The following is a 26,853-nucleotide window of genomic DNA, read 5'->3' as shown; positions in this document are numbered from 1 at the left end:
GGAAAAGTATGTCTACTCAATCTTCCAAGAAGAAAAAGTACTGTATAGCATTTTGAAATGACACAGTCTTAGAAATCATGGACAGATTAGCTTGTAAGGGGGTTAGGGACCAGGTGAGGAGTGGCAGAAAGGATATGAAAGTTAAAGTTGCTTAGTTGTGTCTGACTCTTTGTGACCCCATGGACTATTCAGTCTATGGAATTCTCCAGGCCAGAATACTGGAGTGGGTAGCATTTCCCTCCTCCAGGGGATCTTCCCAACCCAGGGATTGAACCCAGGTCTCCCGAATTGCAGGTGGATTCTTTACCAGCTGAGCCACAAGGGAAGTCCAAGAATACTGGAATGGGTAGCCTATCCCTTCTGCAGTGGATCTTCCCAACCCTGGAATCGAACTGGTGTCTCCTGCATTTCAGGTGGATTCTTTACCAACTGAGCCATCAGGAAAGCCCAGAAAGGATATGGGTGATGTGTAAACTGGTGACATGACAAATCCTTATGTGTTTTGTGTCTACAGGATGGATGTAGGAACCTTCGCAGATGATAAAATCAGGTACAACTTACTATGCACACATAAAACCTGGCAAAAGTAAATAAGATAGATGGATTATCTGTTAAAGCATTGGTTGTGATACCATAGGATGGTTTTGCAAAATGTTACCATAGGAGCAAACTGGCAAAGTGGGCATTAGATCTCTTTGTATTGTTTCTTGTAACTGTGATGTTGTGTTTAACTCAGTAAAAATTTTAATTAAAAATAAGTTAATGATTCAAAATAGAAATTTTGTTTCCAAAGCTGAAAGTGTATAGTAAGGTAATATTCATAGAAGTCTTGTTTCCAACCCTGGGCCCTCCCTCTTGCTGTAGGTAACCATGTTAATAGTTTTTGTTTTATCCTTGTATTGTTGCTTTAGAGAAACATATTTTCCATTAATTTTGCGTCCCCCATGCCCACTCAGGAAGAATCATGAGAATGTTATTCTGCACTATGCTTTTCGCTTAGCAGCCTTTGTTGATCACTGTATGTAGACTGGTCTCTGTAGGGAGCTCAGACCTTCATCAGTGGGTTGCATGGATGAACCATATTTGTTTGCTCTTACAAGTAATGACACAATATCTTTGTGCTTGGGTTGTTTTGTATTCTTGCCAGTGTGTTTTAGAATATACTAAAGACAGGATTTCTGGATCAAGTGTGAACATATTTGTATTATTTCCAGAATTAATTCTAAAGATGTTATAAAACATTTAATATCTGCTATGGCTGGACTGCCTTCCTGTTTATGAAATTACTGTGCTTTTCCTGGCTGTTCTTGCTATTTATTTTTCCACCTTGAACTTTTAAATCAGTCTTGAAAGGGCATCTTGACTGTTTTGGCTATTGGATTGCACCTACATTATATGGTTTTATTAGTCAAAATTTAGTATCTGAAAAAGATGGCATATCAAATCAGCGTGGAAAGATAGACTTTAATAAATAGTGTTGGAACAATTGGATAGCCATATGGAAATATAAAATTAGATTTGTTCCTCACATAATACACAAGAATAAATTCCAAATTCAGAATAAATTGTAAATACTGAAAATGAAATAGTATAAACACTTAGGAGTGGAGAAAAACATTCCAGTGCCAGATTCGAACCCCAGAAGCTGGTACATGACCAAAGACATCAGGAACAAAGTCAAAATACCCAGACAGGTTAAAAATTTTGTTATGTGTCAGAATAAGGGCTAATCTTGATTTGTAAGAGCTACTAACTGAAAAGTGAATGAAGCTCATTAGACCAAAGGCAAAAGAGGAAATAAGTGCAAATAGTCCTTAAACTTATGCAGGTACATGTAATCTGTAATTTAAAAGGTCATTTCTGGGATTTCTGGTGATCCAGTGGCTAAGACTCCATGTTCCCAATGCAGGGGACCCGAGTTTGATCCCTGGTCCGGGAACTAGATTCCTCATGCCACAACTAACACTGTTGCTGCTAAGTCACTCAGTCCTGTCCGACTCTCAGTGACCCCATGGACTGCAGCCCACCAGGCTCCTCCGTCCGTGGGATTTTCCAGGCAAGAGTCCTGGAGTGGGGTGCCATTGCCTTCTCTGCAACTAACACTGAGAGAAGCCAAATAAATAAGTAAATGTAAAAAAAAAAAGGGCATTCATCACTGTCAGTGGCAAAATTCCATTTTATATTTCTCGCCTGGCAAAGCTTGGAGGACAACAGTACTCAGACATTGCCTGTGAGTTCAGAGTCACCGTTCCTGGGCAAGAGCTGTTTCAGGGTGTTGTAAAGAGCATGGGTATCATAACCAGGTGGGCCTCTGCTCCTGTTAGCTCTGTGACCTTGCTCAAACTTCTTAACCTCTCTTAAGTTTCAGTCTTCTTGGCAATGAAGTGAGGATGGTAAAAATATTTACCTTGGGTTGGTTGCTGTGAGAGTTGAATGATACATAGATACACTCAGTTTTCATCGCTGCCTTTATTATTGTCACTGTTTCCTAATGTTTATGTTAAACAAAGGGTACTAATCCTTAAGGGACCAGGAAAGTTCAGAGTAATTCGTTTACCTGAAGAATAAGGAGCAGGAGGTTTGAGACCCCATGGACTGTAGCCTGCCAGGCTCCTCTGTTCATGGAATTCTCCAGGCCAGGATACTGGAGTGGGTAGCCATTTCCTTCTCCAGGAGGTCTTTACCAGCTAAGCTACCAGGGAAGCCCACTTGGAGGTTGAGATTGGGTAACTCTGATGCCTTTTGCCTGAGCTTGTTACCTGCCCTGCTGAGGCAGGTCCAGTAGAACCCCCAGAGAGCTTTTTAAAAACATAGATCTACCACCTGTACCCGCAGTGTGAAACCTACTGGAGTAGATGGTGAGTAGGGACCTGGGGAGAAGGGGAGAAAGAGGAGAATGGAACTAGGTGCAGATGGGAAAGAGACTATCCCAGAGGCCCAGCTCCAGTTAGGTCTATTCCAGGTTATGCTTTAAATTTCTGGAATGGACTCGGTGGAGTCTCTGTTCCTTACAGCCAAAATAGCCCTTCTAATTGCAGCCAGTCTCCATCCATACTCAGTTACAGAATCCTGTTACTTAAAGATCATGGACAGGCAGGAGGATCAAAGCTTGTTAGAAATTTGGAATTTCTAGCTCCACCAAAAGCCTACTGAATTAGAATTGGTGTTTTAGCAAGATCCTCAGAAGATTTATATGCATATCAGTTAGAAGCACTCTATTGGGTTCAGTTCAGTTCAGTCAGGTCTGACTCTTTGTGACCCCATGGACTGCAGCATGCCAGCCCTCCCTGATCATCACCAACTCTCAGCTTATTCTAACTCATGTCCATTGAGTCGGTCCAACCAACCATCTTATCCTCTGTCGTCCCCTTCTCCTCCTGCCCTCAATCTTTTCTATTATCAAGGTCTTCTCAAATGACTCAGCTCTTCGCATCAGGTGGCCAAAGTATTGTAGTTTCAGCATCAACATCAGTCCTTCCAATGAATACCCAGGACTGATCTCCTTTAGGATGGACTGGTTGGATCTCCTTGCAGTCCAACGGACTCTCCAGAGTTTCTTAAACACCACAGTTCAAAAGCATCAATTCTTCAGCGCTCAGCTTTCTTTATAGTCCAACTCTCACATCCATACATGACCACTGGAAAAACCATAGCCTTGACTAGATGGACCTTTGTTGGCAAAGTAATGTCTCTGTTTTTTAATATGCTGTCTAGCTTGGTCATAACTTTCCTTCCAAGGAGTAAGTGTCTTTTAATTTCATGGCTACGTTCACCATCTTCAGTAATCTTGGTGCCCCCCAAAATAAAGTCAGCCACTATTTCCACAATTTCCCCATCTATTTCCCATGAAGTGATGGGACTGGCTGCCATGATCTTAGTTTTCTGAATGTTGAGCATTAAGCCAACTTTTTCACTCTCCTCTTTCACTTCATCAAGAGGCTCTTTAGTTCTTCACTTTCTGCCATAAGGGTGGTGTCATCTGCATATCTGAGCTTATTGATATTTCTCCTGGCAATCTTGATTCCAGCTTGTGCTTCTTCCAGCCCAGCGTTTCTCATGATGTACTCTGCATGTAAGTTAAATAAGTAGGGTGATAGTATACAACCTTGACGTACTCCTTTTCCTATTTGGAACCACTCTGTTGTTCCATGTCCAGTTCTAACTGTTGCTTCCTGACCTGCATACAGGTTTCTAAAGAGGCAGGTCAGGTGGTCTGGTATTCCCATCTCTTTCAGAATTTCCACAGTTTACTGTGATCCACACTCAAAGGCTTTGGCATATTCAATAAATGAGAAGTAGATGTTTTTCTGGAACTCTGTTGCTTTTTCCATGATCCAGCTGATGTTGGCAATTTGTTCTCTGGTTCCTCTGCCTTTTCTAAAACCAGTTTGAACATCTGGAAGTTCATGGTTCATGTATTGCTGAAGCCTGGCTTGGAGAATTTTGAGCATTACTTTACTAGCGTGTGAGATGAGTGCAATTGTGTGGTAGTTTGAGCATTCTTTGGCATTGCCTTTCTTAGGGATTAGAATGAAAACTGACCTTTTCCAGTCCCGTGGCCACTGCTGAGTTTTCCAAATTTGCTGACATATTGAATACCGCAATTAAAGCTATGAGAAACTATACCTAATTAAAATTTTTATTACCTGATTTGGCTACCTTTTCATTCCCAGTATTGAGACTTTATAGTGGAAATGACCTGCTGCTGCTGCTGCTGCTAAGTCGCTAAAGTCGTGTCCGACTCTGTGAGACCCCATAGACGGCAGCCCACCGGGCTACTCTGTCCCTGGGATTCTCTAGGCAAGAACACTGGAGTGGGTTGCCATTTCCTTCTCCAGTGCTTACATGCATGCTAAGTCGCTTCAGTTGTGTCCGACTCTGTGTGACCCTGTGGATAGCAGCCCAGCAGGCTCCTCTGTCCACGGGATTCTGTAGGCAAGAATACTGGAGTGGATTGCCATTTTCTTCTCCGGAAATGACCTACTAATCATCTAATATGCTAAGATATTAAACACTGTATACACATTGTCATTTAATACTTGAGTTAGGTTCTAGTCTACCCATTTTGTGGATGGGGAAACTGAGGCAAGGGGAGTTTTTCTCCCTAGAATGGGATGGTGATGTTCTTTGTTGTTAAGTCGTGTCTAACTCTATTGCAACTCCACAGACTGTAGCCCACCAGGCTCCTCTGTCCATGGACTTTTCCTTACAAGAATATTGGAGTGGGTTGCTGTTTCCTTCTCCAGGGGATCTTCCCAACCCAGTGATCAAATCTGTGTGAAATTTGAGATGAGCATCAGATGTTTTCTGTACTTGATAAGGATTGGATTTTGGAGGAGCACACTCCTTGATTTAAAATTTATTAAATTTAAATTTTAACCTTTGGGAAAGTAGAACTTCATCTTTTCTTTCTGCTAACAATAACTCAGTTAATTTCTAAGCTAAATAATTTCAACTGGAGCTACTTTGGAATTAAAAGGAAACATTTTTCTATTAATGGTTGCTAGTTTAGAGGTAATGATTGACTGTTATCATGTGGGAACTCATACAGACTTACTCTGTATTACTCTCATCACAGTCTAATGGTTGTCTAGAACAGTCCATGATTTGGGAGACTATTTCATGATTAGCTATGGCTGTTTATTTGTTGTATTTCTCCATACTTCCCCCCTCCTTTACTGCTTCTTGCTCCAGCCCAACATGGAGAATAACTTTTAGAATCACAGTTTCGTTGACTTCTAAATGAGGGTAAATGTTTAGATCTTTTGTTACAAATTGCAGTTGAACTTTTCTGGGGTACAGCTTTTCAAAGTTACCTTGTCAGTTTTTCCAGATGTGAGGTCAAAGCAAAATCATTTGAACACCTTCATGAGTTTGGGCATTACATGGGACCTTGAGCACATCTCTTGCTAGAAGGGAATTAGCTGGCATTTTGGGTTTGTTAGGAGTTGCATCACCAGTAGGTGAACTTTTGCAGATCAACTCAATTATAGTTTTGATTAGGAAAGCAAACCATATGCTCCATGTAGAATAATTTAATGAGTTGTGAGAGTGACGTACCCAAATCACTTTCTTTCTTGTAGCTGTGTTGCAAAGTCTGTGCAGAACAGTCTCTTTATTTAGCCTCATTTATATCTTAACTATGTCTTGGCTTTTGCATAGAAAACTGCCTGCTTCATTTTTTTTCCCCCTTTCATGCTTTCTAATTTGAATTTTGAGCTTTGTGTAAGAGCTCTGTGGGACTGACCTAGGAAGTGTTCCCACCTAGCCTGTTACAGTATATTTCGGCTTAGTGGCTTTTTAGTCATGTCCCACTCTTTGCAACTCCATAGGCTGTAGCTTACCGGGCTCTTCTGTCCATGGAATTTTCCAGGCAAGAAAACTGGAATGGGTTGCCATTTTCTTCTCCAGGGGATCTTCCCAACCCAGGGATCAAACCTGAGTCTTTTACATCGGCAGGTGTATTCTTTATCACTGAGCCACCAGGAAAGCCCTTACAGTATGTAGCCCTTTAATTAAAAGTGTCCAAAGGAGGTTTCTAGAAAAATAGAATGTAACAAACTTAGTTAAACAGCAGTTCTAGTTTGTAATTGACATTGTTTATTGATTCAGTTTCTTTTATTATGAACATAATACTATTTTCAAAATCACACAATAATAGATTCAATTTGTTTTAGTACATTCAGTTCAGTTCAGTCCCATCTGACTCTTTGCGACCCCATGGACTGGAGCACACCAGACTTCCCTGTCCATCACCATCTCCCAAAACGTGCTCAAACTCATGTCTATTGAGTTGGCAATGCCATCCAACCATCTCATCTGCTGTCATCGCCTTCTCCTCCTGCCTTCAGTCTTTGCTGGGATCAGGGTCTTTTCAGATGAGTCAGTTCTTCACATCAGGTGGCCAAAGTACTGGAGCTTCAGCATCAGTCCTTCCAATGAATATTCAGGACTGATTTCCTTTAGAATGGGCTGGTTGTATCTTCCTTCAGTCCAAGGGACTCATAAGTCTTCCCCAACACCACAGCTAAAAAGCATCAATTCTTTTGCACTCAGCTTTCTTTATAGTCCAACTCTCACGTCCATATATGACCACTGGAAAAAACATAGCTAATTGGACCTTTGTTGACAAAGTAATGTCTCTGCTTTTCAATATGCTATCTAGGTTGGTCATAACTTTCCTTCCAAGAAGAAAGCATCTTTTAATTTCATGGCTGCCATCACCATCTGCAGTGATTTTGGAGCCCCCCCAAAATAAAGTCTGCCACTATTTCCATTGTTTCCCCATCTAGTTGTCATGAAGTGATGGGACCGGATGCCATGATCTTCGTTTTCTGAATGTTGAGCTTTAAGCCAACTTTTTCACTCTCCACTTTCACTTTCATCAAGAGGCACTTTAGTTCCTCTTCACTTTCTGCCATAAGGGTGGTTGTCATCTGCATATCTGAGGTTATTGATATTTCTCCCGACAGTCTTGATTCCAGCTAGTGAGTCTTCCAGCCCAGCATTTCTCATGATATACTCTGCATATAAGTTAAATAAGCAGAGTGACAGTATACAACCTTGACGTACTCCTGTCCTGATTTGGAACCAGTCTGTTGTCCCATGTCCAGTTCTAACTGTTGTTTCTTGACCTGAATACAGATTTCTCAGAAGGCAGATAAGGTGGTCTGGTATTCCCATCTCTTGAAGAATTTTCTACAGTTTGTTGTGATCTACACAGTCAAAGGCTTTGGTGTAGTCAATAAAGCAGAAATAGATGTTTTTCTGGAACTTGCTTGCTTTTTGGATGATCCAACAGATGTTGGCAATTTATTCTCTGGTTCCTCTGCCTTTTCTAAAACCAGCTTGAACATCAGGAAGTTCACGGTTCACATATTGCTGAAGCCTGGCTTGGAGAATTTTGAGCATTGCTTTACTAGCATGTGAGAGGAGTGCAATTGTGCAGTAGTTTGAACATTCTTTGGCATTGCCTTTCTTTAGGATTGGAATGAAAACTGACCTTTTCCAGTCCTGTGGCCACTGCTGAGTTTTCCAAATGTGCTGGCATATTGAGTCCAGCACTTTCACAGCATCATCTTCTAGGATTTGAAATAGCTCAACGGGAATTTCATCACCTTCAACTAGCTTTGTTCATAGTGATGCTTTCTAAGGCCCACTTGACTTCACATTCCAGGATGTCTGGCTCTAGGTCAGTGATCACACCACTGTAGTTATCAGGCTCATGAAGATCTTTTTTGTACAGTTCTTCTGTATATCCTTGCCACCTCTTCTTAATATCTTCTGCTTCTGTTAGGTTCATACCATTTCTTTCCTGTATTGTGCCCATCTTGGCATGAAAGGTTCCCTTGGTATCACTAATTTTCTTGAAGAGATCTCTAGTCTTTTGCATTTTATTGTTTTCTTCTGTCTCTTTGCACTGATCACTGAGGAAGGCTTTCTTATCTCTCCTTGCTATTCTTTGGAACTCTGCATTCATATGGGTATATCTTTCCTTTTCTCCTTTGCCTTTCAATCCTTTTTTTTTTCCTCAACCATTTGTAAGGCCTCCTCAGACAACTCTTCTGCCCTTTTGCATTTCTTTCTCTTGGGGATGGTCTTGATCACTGTTTCCTGTACAGTGTCAGGAACCTCCGTCCGTAGTTCTTCAGCTCTCTATCAGTTCTAATCCCTTGAATCTATTTCTCACTTCCACTGTATAATCATAAGGGATTTGATTTAGGTCATACCTGAATGGTCTAGTGGTTTTCCCTACTTTCTTCAATTTGTCTGAATTTGTCAATAAGGAGTTCATAATCTGAGCCACAGTCAACTCCCAGTCTTGTTTTTGCTGATTGTATAGAGCTTGTCCGTCTTTAGCTATAAAGAATACAATCAGTCTGATTTCATTATTGACCAACTGTTGATGTCCACGTGTAGAGTCTTCTCTTGTGTTGTTGGAAGAGTGTGTTTCCTATGACCAGTGCGTTCTTTTGGAAAAACTCTCTTAGCCTTTGCCCTGCTTCATTTTGTACTCCAAGGCTAAATTTGCCTGTTACTCCAGGTAACTCCGGACTTCCTACTTTTGCATACCAGTCCCCTATAATGAAAAGGACATCTTCTTTGGGTGTTAGTTCTAGAAGGTCTAGTAGGTCTTCATAGAACCATTAAACTTCAGCTTCTTCAGCTTTACTGGTCAGGGGATAGACTTGGATTACTGTGATATTGAATGGTTTGCCTTGGAAATGAATAGAGATCATTCTGTCATTTTTGAGACAATATCTAAGTCCCCATTTCAGACTCTTTTGTCGACTCTGATGGCTACTCCATTTCTTCTAAGGGATTCTTGCCCACAATAGTAGATGTAATGGTCATCTGAGTTCAGTTCACCCATTTCAATCCATTTTAGTTCACTGATTCCTAAAATGTCAATGTTCACACTTGCCATTTCCTGTTTGACCACTTCCAATTTACCTTGATCCATGGACGTAACATTCCAGGTTCCTATGTAGTATTGTTCTTTACAGCATTAGACTTTACTTCCATCACCAGTCACATCCACAACTGGGTGTTGTTTTCACTTTAACTCCGTCTTTTCATTCTTTATGGTGTTATTTCTCCACTCTTCTCCAGTAGCATATTGGGCACGTATGGACCTGGGGAGTTCATCTTTCAGTGTCATATCTTTTTTTCCTTTTTGTACTGTTCATGAGGTTCTCAAGGCAAAAATACTGAAGTGGCTATCCATTGCCTTCTCCAGTGGACCACTCTTTGTCAGAACTCTCCACCATAAGCTGTCTTGGGTGGCCCTACATGGCATGGCAATAGTTTTATTGAGTTAGACAAGACTGTGGCTCATTTTACATATATGTTTTAGTACATATATGTATAGAAAATACTTATGGCTTCATGGGCCCATGGTATCTTGGTATCAACTACTCTTGTGTCATAGTATATACTACAAAGCATTCATAGTACATGAATGAATGGGTTTGGCAGTATTCCAATAAAACTGTCTACACTAATTTTAATTCAATATAATTCTGACATGTCACGAGCAATATACTTCTGATGTTTAAACATTTATATATTAGAATATCTGTCTTAATGCACAGGTCATGGAAAATATTTGCCAACCCCTATATTGTAGATTTTATAATTTTTACTGTTATATTTATGCAGTTAAGATGGTTATTAGAGTATTTGTTTCAAAAGTCTGCATTCGTTTTGGGCTTCTCTGAGAAGGTTTCATGTCGTCATTTTGCTTATACACTCTGCCTAATACAAGTCTCCTTCCTAGTGGAAGTGTGAATGGTATAGCCCACTTTGGATGATAGTTGGGCAATTTCTTACAAAACTAAGCATACTCTTATCATACAATCCAGCAATTGTTTTCCTTGGTCTTGACCCAGAAACTTTCATTCACATAGGAACCTGCTTGCGGATATTTGTAACAGCTTTATCATAATTTCCAAAATTTGGAAGCAATCAAGATGGCCTTAGTAAATGAATAGATAAATAATCTGTGGTACATCCAGACAATGAAATATTATTCAGTGCTTTAAAAAAAGTGAAGTATCAGGCCATGACTAAGATAGAACTTTAAATGCATATTATTAAGTAAAAGAGGCCTTTAAATGCATTACTCAGTAAATGTATATGCAGAGTACATCATGAGAAATGCTGGGCTGGAAGAAGCACAAGCTAGAATTAAGATTGCTGGGAGAAATATCAATAACCTCAGATATGCAGATGACACCACCCTTATGGCAGAAAGTGAAGAGGAACTAAAAGCCTCTTGATGAAAGTGAAAGAGGAGAGTGAAAATGTTGGCTTAAAGCTCAACATTCAGAAAACGAAGATCATGGCATCCGGTCTCCTCACTTCATGGAAAATAGATGGGGAAACACTGGAAACAGTGTCAGACTTTGTTTGAGGGGGCTCCAAAATCACTGCAGATGGTGATTGCAGCCATGAAATTAAGATGCTTACTCCTTGAAAGGAAAGTTAGGACCAACCTAGATAGCATATTGAAAAGCAGAGACATTACTTTGCCAACAAAGGTCCGTCTAGTCAAGGCTATGGTTTATCCATTGGTCATGTATGGATGTGAGAGTTGGACTGTGAAGAAGGCTGAGCACCGAAGAATTGATGCTTTTGAACTGTGGTGTTGGAGAAGACTTTTGAGAGTCCCGTGGACTACAAGGAGATCCAACCATTCCGTTCTAAAGGAGATCAGCCCTTGGTATTCTTTGGAAGGACTGATGCTAAAGCTGAAACTCTAATACTTTGGCCACCTCATGCGAAGAGTTGACTCATTGGAAAAGATCCTGATGCTGGGTGGGATTGGGGGAAGGAGGAGAAGGGGATGGCAGAGGATGAGATGGCTGGATGGCATCACTGACTCGATGGACATGAGTTTGTGTGAACTCTGGGAGTTTGTGATGGACAGGGAGGCCTGGCATGCTGAGATTCATGGGGTTGCAGAGAGTCAGACACAACTGAATGACTGAACTGAACGTAAGTAAATTTATATTACTATGCATCTGAAAATGCTTCTGTATGATTCCAACTATGAAATTCTGTTAAAGGCAAAACTATAGAGAAAGTAAAATGATCAGTGGTTGTCAGGGGTTAGGAGAGGGGAGAATAATGAATGGACAGAGAAGAGAAGATTTTTAGGGTAGTGAAAATCTCTGTGTGATATTAATACCATCATTATAAATACATGTCATTATGTGTTTGTCCAGACCCAGAGACAACACCAAGAATGAACCCTAAGGTAAACTGAGGTTTGGCTGATTTTGATGTGGCAGTATAGGCTTACAATTGTAACAAACATTACCACTCTGAAGGATGTTGAAACTGATGCTGTGTATGTTGGGACCAGGGTGTATGGGAGATCTGTTCCTTCCACTCAATCCTGTTGTGAATCTAAAAAATATTAATTGAAAGTTTGCATGGAAGAAAATACTACTTTTAAAACTGGGTCAGATCTCACTTCTCCCTAGCTATCATTAAGGAAGTGTTAAAAGCTAGTGCATCTGTAACTTGAAAAGAAAGACTATTCCTTAAGTATTGGGTTGGCCAAAATGTTCGTTTTCCCAAAGCCAAACAAGCATATTGGCCAACCCAGTATTTCCCGGTACCCATTGTGCTTTTTGTGCTATACTAAAAATGGTGTTACCAATTAAAACACTAAAAAGTAGTTGAGACGAGACTGTTCTTCAGAACTGTATGGTATTAAAAAGCAAAGACATCACTTTGCTGGCAAAGGTCCATATAGTCAAAGCTAATGTTTTTCCAGTAGTCATGTATGGATGTGAGAGTTGGACTATAAAGAAGGCTGAGCACCGAAGATTTGATTCTTTCAAACTGTCTTGCTGAAGAAGTCTCTTGAGAGTCCCCTGCATAGTATGGAGATCAAAGCAGTCAGTCCAAAAGGAAATCAACCCTGAATATATTCATTGTACTTTGGCCACCTGATGGGAAGAGCTGACTCTTGAGAAAAGACCCTGATGCTGGGAAAGATTGAAGGCAGAAGGAGGAGGAGCAGAGAATGAGATGATTAGAAATCACTGATTCAGTAGGCATGAATCTGAGCAAACTTGGGGACATGGAACAGGGACAGGGAAGGACAGGGAAGCCTGGCACACTACAGTCCATGGAGGTTGCAAAGAGTTGGACCGGAGTTAGAGACTAAGCAACAACAACCATGTAGTGACGTTGTCAGAATGCCTCTTTGAGGCCACCATGCACTCCCAGGTATTTACTTAAGTTCAACATTTTATGATGAAATACAGTTTCTAAGACAATTTCTGCACTTTGATAAGGCATAAGCAAGCAAGGTAATTTACAAGTGAAGATGGTTCTGAGTGTTTTCTGACTAGAGAACTATAAGAACTCCATTTTGGTTAATAAATAATTTGAAATGATGAGTTTTAATTTCACAATAACACTAGCAAAAAGACTTAAATGTAATCATTACAAATTAGCATAATTAAGCATTATAATTAGACTTTTAATATAGGTAAGTCTAAAATACTTGTATAGAAAATGAACGTGTTTCTTGATTTTGTTTTAAGTATGTCTTTAAGTTGGAAGTGGGAAGAATAGAAATTAAATGTAAATGCAGGTTATTGATTTACATCTTGCAGGAAGGGTCAAAAGTCACTTGGTGGTATAAAGACATAATCAGCTTGCTTGTTTCTCTAAGGTAATGAATAACATTGACTTTTAAAGTTTTTTCTGGCATATGTTGCTTTGAAATCTGTGGGCAAAGAGGAATGGGCAGTGATAGACCTTTGCCCATTGGTCCTTTTATCATAGCTTTCCCTGTTGCATTCCACGTGGATATAACCCCCCAAAGTATGTGAATTCTAACTTTATGACAAACAGTACATTGAGAGCCAACTGCAAGTAACTTTCCAGGGTGCATCAAACCATAGCATTGGCTCTGTAACTTCACTGTTAGAGGGCACTGTACTTTAAAAACAACTATAGTAATGTTGATAGAGTTAGGTTTTATTTTTAGTTTTGAATTTACTGTAATACCTGGAAGAGAGTAAGCACTAAAATACGGAATGTGTAAATGCTATGCAGTAGGTGCTGTAGAGAGATCATGAAGATAGGGCCAGTGCCTTATCATAAGTGTTTTAACTTATGTTAATGTATTAAACTTGTTAAAGTGTTTTAACACTTTATGTTCAATAAAGTGTTTTCTGTTAAAGTGTTTTAACTTGTAATTCCCATGTTAGAAAGTTCTTTTTACACTAGTTTTCTTTTTCGTTTACTAGAACATTTATTATCTCATAGACTTTGAGCTTTTAGCATCTATTCTAAGCTTTGCATCTGTAGCTGCAGCTGCTGCTGCTAAGTCGCTTCAGTCGTGTCCTACTCTGTGCGACCCCATAGACGGCAGCCCACTAGGCTCCTCTGTCCCTGGGATTCTCCAGGCAAGAACACTGGAGTGGGTTGCCATTTCCTTCTCCAGTGCATGAAAGTGAAAACTGAAAGTGAAGTCGCTCAGCTGTGCCCAGACTCTTAGTGACCCCATGGACTGCAGCCTACCAGGCTCCTCCATCCATGGGATTTTTCAGGCAAGAGTACTGGAGTGGGGTGCCATCGCCTTCTCTGGCATCTGTAGCTAACTAGAAGTAAATGCTCTTTCCATTTTTTGAAGTTCTATTTTTTATCAGTGCCATGAAAATCCTTTAGAATAATGCTTTTCAACATGTAACCTCCATGTATACATCATTTCCATCTTATACATGAGGAATTGATTTGCTTAAGAAACCACTGAGTAAGCTGCTGTTACAAATAGAATATGTCATCTTTCGGGACTTCAGTTTACTGAGTTCCTTGAAATACACGGGAGGGAAAGCAATCAGTGAACTCTCCAATTAACTGGGGACCAAGAACACTAGAATCTTAGAAAAGGAAAAAGTACCAGCAAATGATTTAAATGACTGAGTAGATAAATAAAAGATGAGTTTAGCAAATTTTCTCCCCAATCAGTAGTTAGTCCTGCTTATTAGCACAGTGCAATGTAATAAAATGTTCTTAGGAAAAAATTATCTTGCTATTTAAAAAACCACTTAGCAATAAGATTTTTCCATGTCTTTTCATGGCTTGATAGTTCTTATTGTGGGTACTTTAAAATACCATATTAAAAAGCTGTTTTATACTAGGATGTGAGGGAGCATATTTTTATCTTAAGACATTGCCATCTTTTAATGTTGCAATTTTAAGCATTTTTCATGATATGAAATAGCATATATTTAATATGCATTCAGAAAACCACATGGAATAAATATGGAGATTAATTAATTATTAAAGGCAAGTGCCCTTGTCTTGGTGACAAGGCGATAAGGCCTTGCCAGGTACCCAGAAACCTGCCAGTGTCCTCTCCTATTAAGATAAGCAACCATAGTCCTAAACTTAAATTAGAATTATCAGAATGAATTGGCCTGCATATGTACACATACATACATACATATATGTGTGTGTGTATATATATATATCTACATGAAACTAAAGGTAGATAAGCCCCTAGTTTCTACTCTTTCCTCTTTCTACTGAACAAGCATAGAAACAATAACCAAATGAGTGTAGTATCCCTAGTACCAAGACTGAGGTCTTTAAATACGGCTTTCCACAGACTCATCCAGTATCTTATAATTTGTTGACCTGTAGAACATTATTGAGGCAAATGCTAGAGCAACAAAAGATGTTAGATGGATAGTTTGCCTCTTTTCAGAGCTATCTGAATTTGATATGCTTTATGCTTCTGTTGTGGCTCAGATGGTAAAGAATCTGCCTGCAATGCAGGAGACCCAGGTTGAATCCCTGGGTTGGGAAAATCCCCTGGAAGGAAGGCATGGCAACCCACTCCAGTATTCTTGCTTGAAAAATCCCACGGACAGAGCAGCCTGGTTGGCTACAATCCATGGGGTCACAAAGAGTGGGACACAACTGTGGAGCTAACAAGTTTCACACCCCCAAATATTATGGGCTGCATTGTCTCTGAACTTCTCCAAATTCATGTGTTGAACTTCTAACCTGCAGTACCTAAGAATGTGACTATCTGGATACCTTTTAAAGAGGGGATTAAATTAAAATGAGGCTGTTATGATGTGCTCAAATCCAATTTGGTTGGTGTCCTTACAGTGGGAGATGAGTGCATAGAGTCAGTAGCGTATACACACAGGAAAGACTGTGAGGATGCGGTATGAGAGTGGCCTTCTGTAAGGTAAGGAGGGAGGTCTGAGGAGAAACTGAGCTGCTAGCTACTAGAATTGAGGAAATGAGTTTGCTGTTGAAGCCACATAATCTATGTATGTTATGGCAGCCCTTGCAAGCTAATAAACCAGGGCAGGAGTGAACTTAGAAAGGGAGCCCCTTTTCTAAGGCTGAGATTCAGACCTCCTTCTAGGAGCTATGGATGCAGTCCATTGGGTGTCAGAAGTTGACAGAGTTGTCCATGCCAGAGCTGGTTCACCATTGCCAGGCAAGCAGGAAACTTCTCCAGCTGAAAGGCAGCTTGAGACTGGTAGATAGGCAACACCTCTCAGGAGCTCGGGTGGACCCAGACTTGTGGGTGGATGCACAGAGAGATTCAGACTGGGAACCTGATCATGGGCTGAGTAGGGCAAAGCACTGGGGTGTGCAGTGTCGGGGCCATGGTGCTGTGCTTAGCGGGCCAGGGTGGATCTGTGGTCTCACTGAGGTTCTGTGGCTTCAGGTATGGGCTGGAGTGCTGCGTGCCTCCCGTATGCTTGCTGTTTATTGCTCAGTCATAGTACCCAGAAGGCGCTTTTGTTGTTCATTCGCTAAGTCGTGTCCAACTCTTTGCAACCCCATGGACCGCAGCATACTATGCTTCCCTGTCCTTGTCTATCTCCTGGAGCTTGCTCAAACTCATGTCCGTTGAGTCAATGATGCCATCCAACTATCTCATCCTCTGTCGTCCCCTTCTCCTCTTGCTCTCAATCTTTCCCAGCCTCAGAGTCTTTTCAGCCAAGGCAGGCATGTTTGAATTAGGGAGAGAAAGCTCCTTCTTTCTGCAGTGTTCCTCTGGCCTTCACCACAGACAGAGCTTAACATCACCTTTAGTGCAAAGGAGGAATGCTTCCCAGTGTTCAGCTGTCTTTAAGGACAGGCAAAGAAGGGTGGATCTGGAGCCAAGGAGTGATAGATTGACAGATGGTTAAATTCTCCCTCTCCTAGAAACTAATACTGTCTGTAAATTTTTGGAGGAAATCATTAAAAAAAAAAAAAAAAAAAACTTTCAGCTGACTTCTTTGGTTCTAATATTCCCCATATTCAGATCATAGGCTAAACTAACATATTTGTTTCTAGACTTGAATACAGTTATGAATACCACAGAGGGAAGGATTATGTAAGGGAGTAGGTTTGGCAAAAATTCTTTGTGCTAATCTTAAGTAACTCAGGGTTTTATCTTTATTATGTGTACTGAGATTGCCGTATTAGACTATTTCAGGCTTCTTTATGGTAAGCTGTGAGAGAAAGAGAAAATGATTAGGGTGGTTAATAGATGACAGGACTCCGGATGATCAAGTTGTATATCTAGGCATATTAAGTTATTTAAGTCAGTGTTAAAGTAGCATTTACAAATCCACTAACTGTCCTTGCCAGTAGAATGAAGTTACTAGAGGAGGAATTGACTGGGCAATAAATCCTAGATTCTGGCCTTTATTTCCCAATCAGAACATTGTTAGATGTGTCCTTTTTTAGTTTGGGTGCAGGAAAAGGGAAAAAATAACAGGTCAAACTTTTTTATTGCTAGTTCTAAGCAGCTTTGTTTCAGCATAAAACTAAGATCATCACCAAAGTTATTTATTCACTCAAAAGAGAACACTAATCTTGTACAGCCACAGAAATAAGAAAGCATTGATGTAGAATCAGTTTTTATAGCTTCAATATAATTTTGTAAGTGATCTTCATTATGAATAGCTTCTGACAACCCAAGTCTCATCTGGTGAGTTGACCACAGCAGGAATATCCAAAAACCTGAAGATGCTACAGTTAGTAGCTGCTCTTACTACTTTCAGAAGTGATCATGCAGCCAAGGTTTGCATATCCAGAGTGCTAATACAAATGTTAATATAGTTGAAAAGGCATGACTCCTACTTAAATGAGAAACTACTGTTTTGTTGGAGAAGACACTTTAAAACTGCATAAAACATCCATAAAACACTAGTGTCACAGGTCAGTGTGTCTCCTTTTATCACGCTATTGAAGCTTAAGCACTGGTAGGAAATTAGTACTATCTTTGAGGACCTGGTGGCTCAGAGGTTAAAGTGTCTGCCTCCAATGCAGGAGACCTGGGTTCAATCCTTGGTTCAGGCAGATCCCCTGGAGAAGGAAATGGCAACCCACTCCAGTATTCTTGCCTGGAGAATCCCATGGACGGAGGAGCCTGGTGGGCTACAGTCCATGGGGTCGCAAAGAGTCAGACATGACTGAGCGACTTAACTAACTTTGCATTTTTTCCCTTTCCTCTGTTGTTGGGGGTTGGGATTCTTTGAGTTACAGGGCACACATTTTCCTGGTGACGGCTGTGTTGTCAGGTCGTCGCTGTTGGACTTTCACTAGTCCTTCAGAGTTCTGAGAACCTCAGTGTGACTTCTCCTCATACCTGTCCCGGGTACAAGTCTGATGGCTTGACTCATAATTGGGAAAGGTGTTTAAGTGACATGGCAGGGTAAAAGATTTAGAAGCACTACAATTTAGCTTGCAAGCTCATAAGTGGTGGAGAGTTTTGATCTTTGTTTCTACAAAGATCAAATGAGTCTTAACCCATCTGGACCTAAACTGTGTAAAGTATAAAGGAAGTAATAAGTGTCTGAGAATTCTTTCATTGTTAGTCAAAGCACTCTGCTGAGTGGTAGCTTTGGGAACACAAGGAGATACCCTATGCTTTTTGCCCTTGAGGAACTTGTAGTTAATAATGGAAGATAAGACCCACAGCACTAATATTAACTGGATAACCTATTGCTAGTCCATAGCATCACCGGATGCTATGATGATCCATTGATCATCATAGCATCAATGGATATGAACTTGAGCAAATTTCAGGAGATAGAGGAGGACGGGGAAGCCTGGTGTGCTGCTGTCCATGGGATCACAGAGACTCAGGCACGACTTAGTGACTGAACGACAACAACCTGTTCCTAACAACGGGTCCTAACCAGGTCCTCCCACTGAGGTACAGAGCTTGTGTTTGATAAGAATGTTCCTTTCTAATCCCCAGAGGTTATTCATTGTTTCTCATGGGGTTCTAACAAACTCGGTGGCCTAGCTTTTTGTTTTAAGTGTATGATGTTAATAATAGCAAATAGGTGAGGGTAAGAGATTCTACAGACAGCATAGTGATTAGAATGAAAACTGGTGGTTGACTTCAAGGCAGGAGCTAGAGAACGTAAAAAATGTGTCAATCTAGAAAATCTGGAGAGCAATCCAGGAAATCTAGAGAAACAGACCTTTTATGGTATATTGTGCCCTGAGGGCCTTTCTCTCTATGATTGAGAGTAATAATTGCCATTCATGATAATAAGGAGTTTAAGAAAGGCTTAAATATTTTCTGTTTCATTGTCTTGGTACCACATACTCTGGTTAGTCCAAAATCCTTGGTATTTCCTTTGAATGCTATCAAAAAAAATATTCTATGAAAATGGTAAAACTGGGTGATCTTTTGTCTTTAAACACAACTCATCATGATTCTAAAATTGTCATTCATCTGCATAGTATTTCAGAGATGCTGGATGTTTATCAAAACTATTTTCCTGAAAGAATAAAAGTATAACTAGTACATAGTTTATACTTGTGGTTGTGAAAATGCAACATGATAGTCTTCCATGTTGTGAAGTCTTCCATACTTCTATCCAAATCACAATTTATAGATAGGCCTTGTATGGCTTATAAGAAGTCATTTAAAAACAAAGTCACGAGTTTTCTCTTCTTAGAAGAACATCAGTTATGCTGACGTCCTGTTTCCTATCTTTACTCATTGGCTGGGGGGATTCCTGACTTGAATATTTGGTTGACTAACTTATGGCAGAAAACAAAGAGGAACTAAAAGAGCCTCTTGGTGAGGGTGAAAGAGGACAGTGAAATAGCTGGCTTAAAATTCCACATTCAGAAAATTAAGATTATGGCATTTGGTCCCATCCCTTCATGGCAAATAGATGGGGAAAAGTGGAAATGGTGACAGACTTTATTTTCTTGGGCTCCAAAATCACTGCAGACGGTGACTGCAACCATGAAATTAAAAGACGCTTGCTCCTTGCAAGAAAAGTTATGGCAAAACTAGACAGTGTATTAAAAAGCAGGGACATTAATTTGCCAACAGTGGTTCATCTAGTCAAAGCTATGGTTTTTCCAGTAGTCATGAATGGATGTGAGAGTTGGACTGTAAAGAAGGCTGAGTGCTAAAGAATTGATGCTTTTGAACTGTGGTGTTGGAGAAGACTCTTGAGAGTCCCTTGGACTGCAAGGAGATCCAACCAATCCATCCTAAAATAAATCAGTCCTGGATGTTCACTGGAAGGACTGATGCTGAAGCTGAAACTCCAGTACTATGACCACCTGATGTGAAGAAATGACTCATTGGAAAAGACCCTGACGCTGGGAAAGATTGACGGCAGGAAGAGAAAGGGGATGACAAGAGGTTGAGATGGTTGGATGGCATCACCAAGTTGATGGACATGAATTTGAGTAAACTCTGGGAGTTGGTAATGGACAGGAAAGCCTGGCATGCTTCAGTCCATGGGGTTGCAAAGAGTTGGACACAACTGAAGGACTGAACTGAGACTTTGATATGGCTGAGAGTAGTGAAAAATGAAACTGTTTCCAGGAACTTGTTTAGAGTCTTTAAAAAAAAAAAAAAAAAAGGAACAACAAGCCTGCCTGTCAGGTATCATGCCAGTCAGTCCCTGCAGACTTAAAGAGACAGGATTCCTGCACTGGTGGACCTCATGTTCTGGTCAGGGTGCCAGGCAGTGGGCAGGTGGACAGACTGACATGGTTATGGTTTGAGATTCACAGTGGGACAGACCTACACCTGGGGTGCATCTGGGCACATGTGCATACTTACATTAGACAAAAAAAGGCATTTTTGAGCTGAGATTTAGTGAGTGAGAGGACTTAAGAGTACAACATTTGAGACAAAAGAGTGGGATGTGCAAAGACCCTGAGGCAGGAACGTACTCAGCATATTGGAGAAAGTTAAAGATCTTTTATCATCTGTTTCGTTTTTTCTTGTTGAACGTGAACTGTAGATAGAGTGTCAGTTTTAAAAAGCCAGTTTTTTTTAAGCATTTATAGGGTAATTTGGGAGGTATTTTACTTATTTACAGTATAGATTCTTCCATAATAGACACAAATTTTTACTCCATTTATTCAGTTTATTTTTTTTTGTCCTTCAAGGATTTCTTTAAAAGGTGGATTTTTTTTTTCATACTGTGACAATTTTTAGACTTTTAAACTTTTTTTCTGGAGATTTTTAGTTAATTGTATGTTTTACATTTTAATTCTTACTGGAGTCTTATAATAGTTACTAAATTGATTCTTTTAGTGTTTACATGTAAACCGCTATACAATTTTTTAGTTAACTAAAACTTTTCTTCCTTCCCTATGTATATTTTTTGATTAACATTTTCATTTTATTGCATTTAAAGCATCCAGTATGTGTCTTATAAGCAGCAGTGATAATAGTTGTCCTTGTCTTTTTCCTGATCAAATGGGAACATATCTAATATTTTACTATTAACTATTATATGTGGGATTTTGTGCTAGATATACTTTGATACTCTACTAAATGAAGCACCTATCTTGAACACTGTTCCTTACTTGTTAGTATTTTTGATAGCAGAGGGTAGATTGAATCTTTTCAAACATGAATATGATGACATGACTTTTGCCCTTTAATCTGCTTATGTAACAGATTATTCAGACATCTTTTCCATGTTAGACCACCTATGCGTTCCTGGCATAAACCTTAGTGGATTTGGGCAGCATTGTTATCATCTGGGAGCTTATTAAAAACTCAGACTCTCAGGCCCCATCTGTGTCTCCTGATTCAGATTCTGAATTTTAAAAAGACTCCAGGATGATTCCTATGAATGTTAAAGTTCAAGAATCACTGCTTTGGAACTCGATCAGTGTTTGTAAAGGTTATATGGGTGTTGTGGGGAAAAAAGCATATTATCTGTGAGGTAAAAGTTTTTCTCTAATTTGGTTTGACAAGTTGTTAGGTTGAACACTCTGTGCTCTTTACTTTGAAAATCTTGAGGTGTGTTAAATTTCCAACATTTCATAAATAATATTTACATTGTGAATCAAATTTCTGGTAGGAATAAAACTAGTATTATGACTTGATGTATTCATGTATTATTGAATGCATAATATTTTCCAGGTATTGGCCTCAACAGTAAATAATAATGTTCTGTGTATATGCCATTTATGGAGCACCGTTTGCATATAGTATTGTGTACCTCTGGGGATAACTGACTGAGAGGAGTTATACTGATGAGGATCTAGACACATCCATTCTGAAGTCTTCCTGAAGCTTCTAAAGGACACAACCAAGATGTCATTTCACCTCTTGATTTTGTGTTTCAGTAAATTTTTTCTCCTATCATCAGTAAATGTGTTGACTGAGAGAGCTGTGAACCAAATCCTCCATAAGACAAAGCAAACAACTACCTATTTAAGATTCAGTTGGTAGTATATATTCACTAGTTGGAAAATGCACTGTTAATATTTTAATCGCCTTGTCCGGACTCCTTTTTGGCTCTTACATAGATTTCAGGCTTGCATTTGGTTCTCTTTTTAATTCTTTAGGTTTAATTATATATTGTATCTTCAGAGAGGGCGATGGCACCCCACTCCAGTACTCTTGCTTGGAAAATCCCATGGACGGAGGGGCCTGGTGGGCTGCAGTCCATGGGATCGCAAAGAGTCGGACACGACTGAGTGACTTCACTTGCACTTTTCACTCTCATGCATTGGAAAAGGAAATGGCAACCCACTCCAGTGTTCTTGCCTGGAGAATCCCAGGGGTGGGGGAGCCTGGTAGGCTGCAGTCCATGGGGTCACTAGGAGTCAGACACGACTAAGCAGCTTCACTTTCAGTTTTCACTTTCATACATTGGAGAAGGAAATGGCAACCCACTCCAGTGTTCTTGTGTGGAGAATCCCAGGGATGGGGGAGCCTGGTGGGCTGCCGTCTATGGGGTCGCACAGAGTTGGACACAACTGAAGCGACTTAGCAGCAGCAGCATATATTGTATCTTAATGAGCTGTACTCATTTAAAATGCAAGTCTGTTAATCAAAGGAAAAAAAGAAAAGAATGTGTCTTGTGTTTGATTTCTTGCACTATTTAGTCACCAATTTTGTAGGTAATAGTCTTAGATAAATTGGCAATATCTCAAAGCTGGCATTTAAAGGGAAAGTTCAGTATTCTTGGATGGTAGGAAGTTAACAAATTTGAATCTGTTTAAGATGCTTGTAAAGCCATTTGTGATTTATGTACCCTGTGAATGAGTGAACATGAAATAGTATTTTCACAATGGAAGACCATTTTCTAAATGTGAGGTACACCTGGGCAGGTGATGTCTTCCTTGCCATGGGTATAGGGGTCTTCATTGGGTCACACCTAGCCATCCATAGTAACTGTTAACAAGTGCCTTCTGCAAAGGGAGTTTTCTCCCCTTCCCCATGCTGGGTCTTGGAACAATTGAGCAAATTAGGCAAATTTGCATAAATAATCTACAAACTTGGGAAGCCTCAAACATTCTACTCATAGTATTGTTCTTTTATTTTCCTCCTGGGGACAAGCACTTCATGAAGTACAGTTTATAATAAAACAGAGGTCTCTACAATCAAGTCCAAAAAAACCTGTGATGAAAGCAGTGGTAACTTCGTGTGAAAGTGTTAGTCACTCAGTCGTGTCCCACTCTTTGCAAACCTATGGACTGTGGCTCACCAGGCTTCTCTGTCCATGGAATTCTCCAGGCAAGAATACAGGAGTGGATAGCCATTCCCTTCTCCAGGGGAATCTTCTCCACCCAGGGATCGAAGTTGGGTCTCCCGCACTGCAGGCAGGTTCTTTACTATCTGAGCCACCAGGGAAGCCCAGTTTCCTATAGTGATTTTAATAAGATCTTCATTAAGTTATTAGTTAGAAAGACTCTTCTGTTACACATTGAAACTATAGTAAAAGTAGGCTTTGTGAAGACTAGTCTTTGGTTGGCTTTGCAGTATTTGAGATAATAGAGAATATATGTACAGGTTGATGTAAACAAGCGGTAAATATCCTCTTGCTAGGTGTGTTTCCAGGTTAAATTAAAGAATTGCATTGTTTCAACTAGTATGTCACACCTTAAATAATCTGGTTAGTCTATGGGAAAGTGTATATGCTTATTTTGACTTTTCATCAAGGAGGGCATTTTTACTTTGACCCAGGACTAGGTGAGCTACAGCCCTGGGCAGGCAGGGATGGTAGTGTCAAAAAGCAAGATGATGTGTTTGAGGAGTTTTATAGGATCTTTTTCTGTTTTTCTTTTTCCCTTGGTAATTAAATAATTAGGGAAGGAAAGAGAACTCTTTGGTTAGCGCTTCCCCATAGTGTTAGAGTGCTTTTGTAGATGTACTTGAAGGGATTGTAAAAATGAGAATTCTGGGTTTGAACTTCAAAGCATAATGTTCAAAGGTCACAGATAGGTGGGATGGACTGAGGAGTTTTAATCAGTGAAGTACAGATGGGGGAAACCTTGTAAAATCATAAGGAGCTTGAGAGCTCTTTTTTTTTTAAGGGAGAATTTTAGCACATGTAATGGTATGACTGAAAGGTAGAGTTGTTTACATTTCTTCCTCTGCACTCAGAATTCACTTAAAAACAATCCAGTAGGAATATTCTAGTTTGTACATGAATCACATTAGAACTGCTCAGATCCTATCCATGGCGTATTGGACTAGAAGCTAACAGAGGCAGGCTGCTATTAGGTAAACAGTTGATCTTGAGAAACCAGATGCTTGCTGTTAGTTGTTTCCTGGTGTGGGGTGAGCCATCTACCTTTATTTGTTCACTTTGTTCCTATTAAGACAGACCATCATGTAATTGGTTCACTTTCTCTGCTTTCTAAAGAAAATAGACTATTTGAAAGATCATCATATCTAATTTACTTAAAATTCAAAACGCCGTGCCATTAAATACTTTTGAGAATCGTAAGAGTGCTTCTTTTAAAGACTGTTGCATTTTTAACAGTTAAAGTTAGTTTAAAACGGTATGTTTTTCTACACTAGCTTTTATGTTTTGACAAGGGTCCGTGTAGTCAAAGCTATGGTTTTTCCAGTAGTCATGTGTGGATGTGAGAGTTGGACCATAAAGAAAGCTGAGCAGCAAAGAATTGATGCTTTTGAACTGTGGTGTTGGAGAAGACTCTTGAGAATCCCTTGGACTGCAAGGAGATCCAACCAGTCCATCCTAAAGGAGATCAGTCCTGGGTGTTCATTGGAAGGACTGATGTTGAAGCTGAAACCCCAATACTTTGGCCACCTGATGCAAAGAACTGACTCATTGGAAAAGACCCTGATGTTGGGAAAGATTGAAGGTGGGAGGAGAAGGGGACGACAGAGGATGAGATGGTTGGATGGCATCATTGACTTGATGGACATGAATTTGAGTAATTCTGCGAGTTGGTGATGGACAGGAAAGTCTGGCATGCTGCAGTCCATGGAGTCACAAAGAGTCAGACACGACTGAGCAACTGAACTGGTGTTATCAGAATAATCATGTCTGTTTACCAAAAGATGTGCTTGAAAATTAAATCTTCCTTGGTATAGTGTGTTCATTTGATTGGCAGACAATAAGTCTGCCTTTTGTTTCAGGTTCCTTCCTTTTTAGTATTCAACACAGAAAGCAAATGTGGTACGTGGGAATTGGTCTGTTTACAGACTGACTTTCCTATATGATTTAGTTACCTTTAAGGCATCAACATTAATATAAAATGTATTTTCTTTACCAGTGATTATTTTGAGACACAATTAGATGCATATGAATCATTTATTTTAATGAAAATTTTGCATTTGTGATTTAATCAACCTATTCGGTAATCTTAATACTCATGTCTTTAACTTTGCACAAACATTTTAGATTATGGATTATAATTAGATTGAGTACATTTCAAAAAAATTTAAAATTTACTCTCAAACTGAAAAACTTCCAAGACAGACTGTTCTTGTTAAAAAAAAAAAATGTTTTTCATTCTGTCTTGCTATGCTTAGAATAATTAAATAGCAATGGAATAATGTTTAAGTTGGTAAATCATATTTACTTGTTAATGGCATCCTGTGTAGTCTGTCTTCAGATGGTTTGAAAAGCTGCTGTTAACCTGGCAGCTGCTATCCATTGCTCTGCTGCTGTATATCCCTGTGTGCTCTTTGTCCTTTCCCGGTTCATGACAAACTCAAGTTTTAGTTCACATTGAGAGTCAAATAAAGTGACCCAAGGAAGATGAGAATGTTTGAAAGAAGAACCAAGAATAGTTAAGGTTTAAGAACTGATTGTTGTGTGTGTGTGTGAATGTCTATAAAGAACCCCATCTTGTTTCATCTCTGGTTTCCTCAGTGTTTCTTTCTGTAGTATAAAGTCTAGAAGTTAGACACTGTTTACTGCCTAAGAGAATTTCTTGTATAAAACAAGTACAGGTAAGAACTTCAGCATCTGAACCTTATACATACATTACAGATTGGTCATTTGTATTCTTTCTTTCCCCATCAGCATTGTCTCCTACAACTGATTTTGCTTGGTCCATCGTGGTCTGCAGTGCAGAAGAAAATGTAACTCAGACATCTGGGAGAATTGCACCTGTATAGGCACTGGGGGCATACTACATATTGAACTCTGAATTAAAATGCTTGCTTTTTTATTTTAGGTGCTGCCATTTCCTTATGTACTTTCTCATAGTTACTATTCCTGGCGTTTAATGTTAAGACTTGATGGCTAGGAAATGTTATAAAGATGGACTGTGAGAGCTTGAGTCCACTAAAGCTTGGATTATATGCCTGTGAACTTAAAAGTATTGACTCAGTTAGGCAGAACTAGTCATGCATTAGGAAATCTTTAAGAGCCATCTTGAAACAAATTTCAGACCCGAATGGTGTTCATGAGCTATAATTTGAAGAGTGACTGAGGGATGTGAGTACTAGATTTAGATACTTATTTTAAAAAACAATTTCCTGTGGATTAAGATGGATGTTTTATTCATAAGTGCTAGTTTGATCTTTATATGCCTTTGATATTTTAAAGTCTTACAGTTCCTGTTTTGAATTCATTTCTATATAAAGTC

General features: G+C 39.7%; 1 protein-coding gene and 1 long non-coding RNA gene across 21 annotated transcripts in view; both read left to right on the top strand.

The window, feature by feature from the left end:
* The window catches only part of CADPS2 (calcium dependent secretion activator 2), a 591,939-nt gene that overhangs the window by 57,040 nt on the left and 508,046 nt on the right, over nucleotides 1-26,853 (top strand). The window lies entirely within an intron of this gene.
* Nucleotides 326-26,853, top strand: LOC123466062. Its single transcript, XR_006641329.1, has 2 exons — nucleotides 326-550; nucleotides 26,286-26,853. It is a non-coding gene; the product is annotated as an uncharacterized LOC123466062 (long non-coding RNA).

This window comes from Bubalus bubalis, chromosome 8 (genome assembly GCF_019923935.1).
Source record: "Bubalus bubalis isolate 160015118507 breed Murrah chromosome 8, NDDB_SH_1, whole genome shotgun sequence".
Taxonomy (NCBI): Eukaryota; Metazoa; Chordata; class Mammalia; order Artiodactyla; family Bovidae; genus Bubalus; species Bubalus bubalis.
This window is presented reverse-complemented; position numbering and strand designations above follow the sequence as displayed.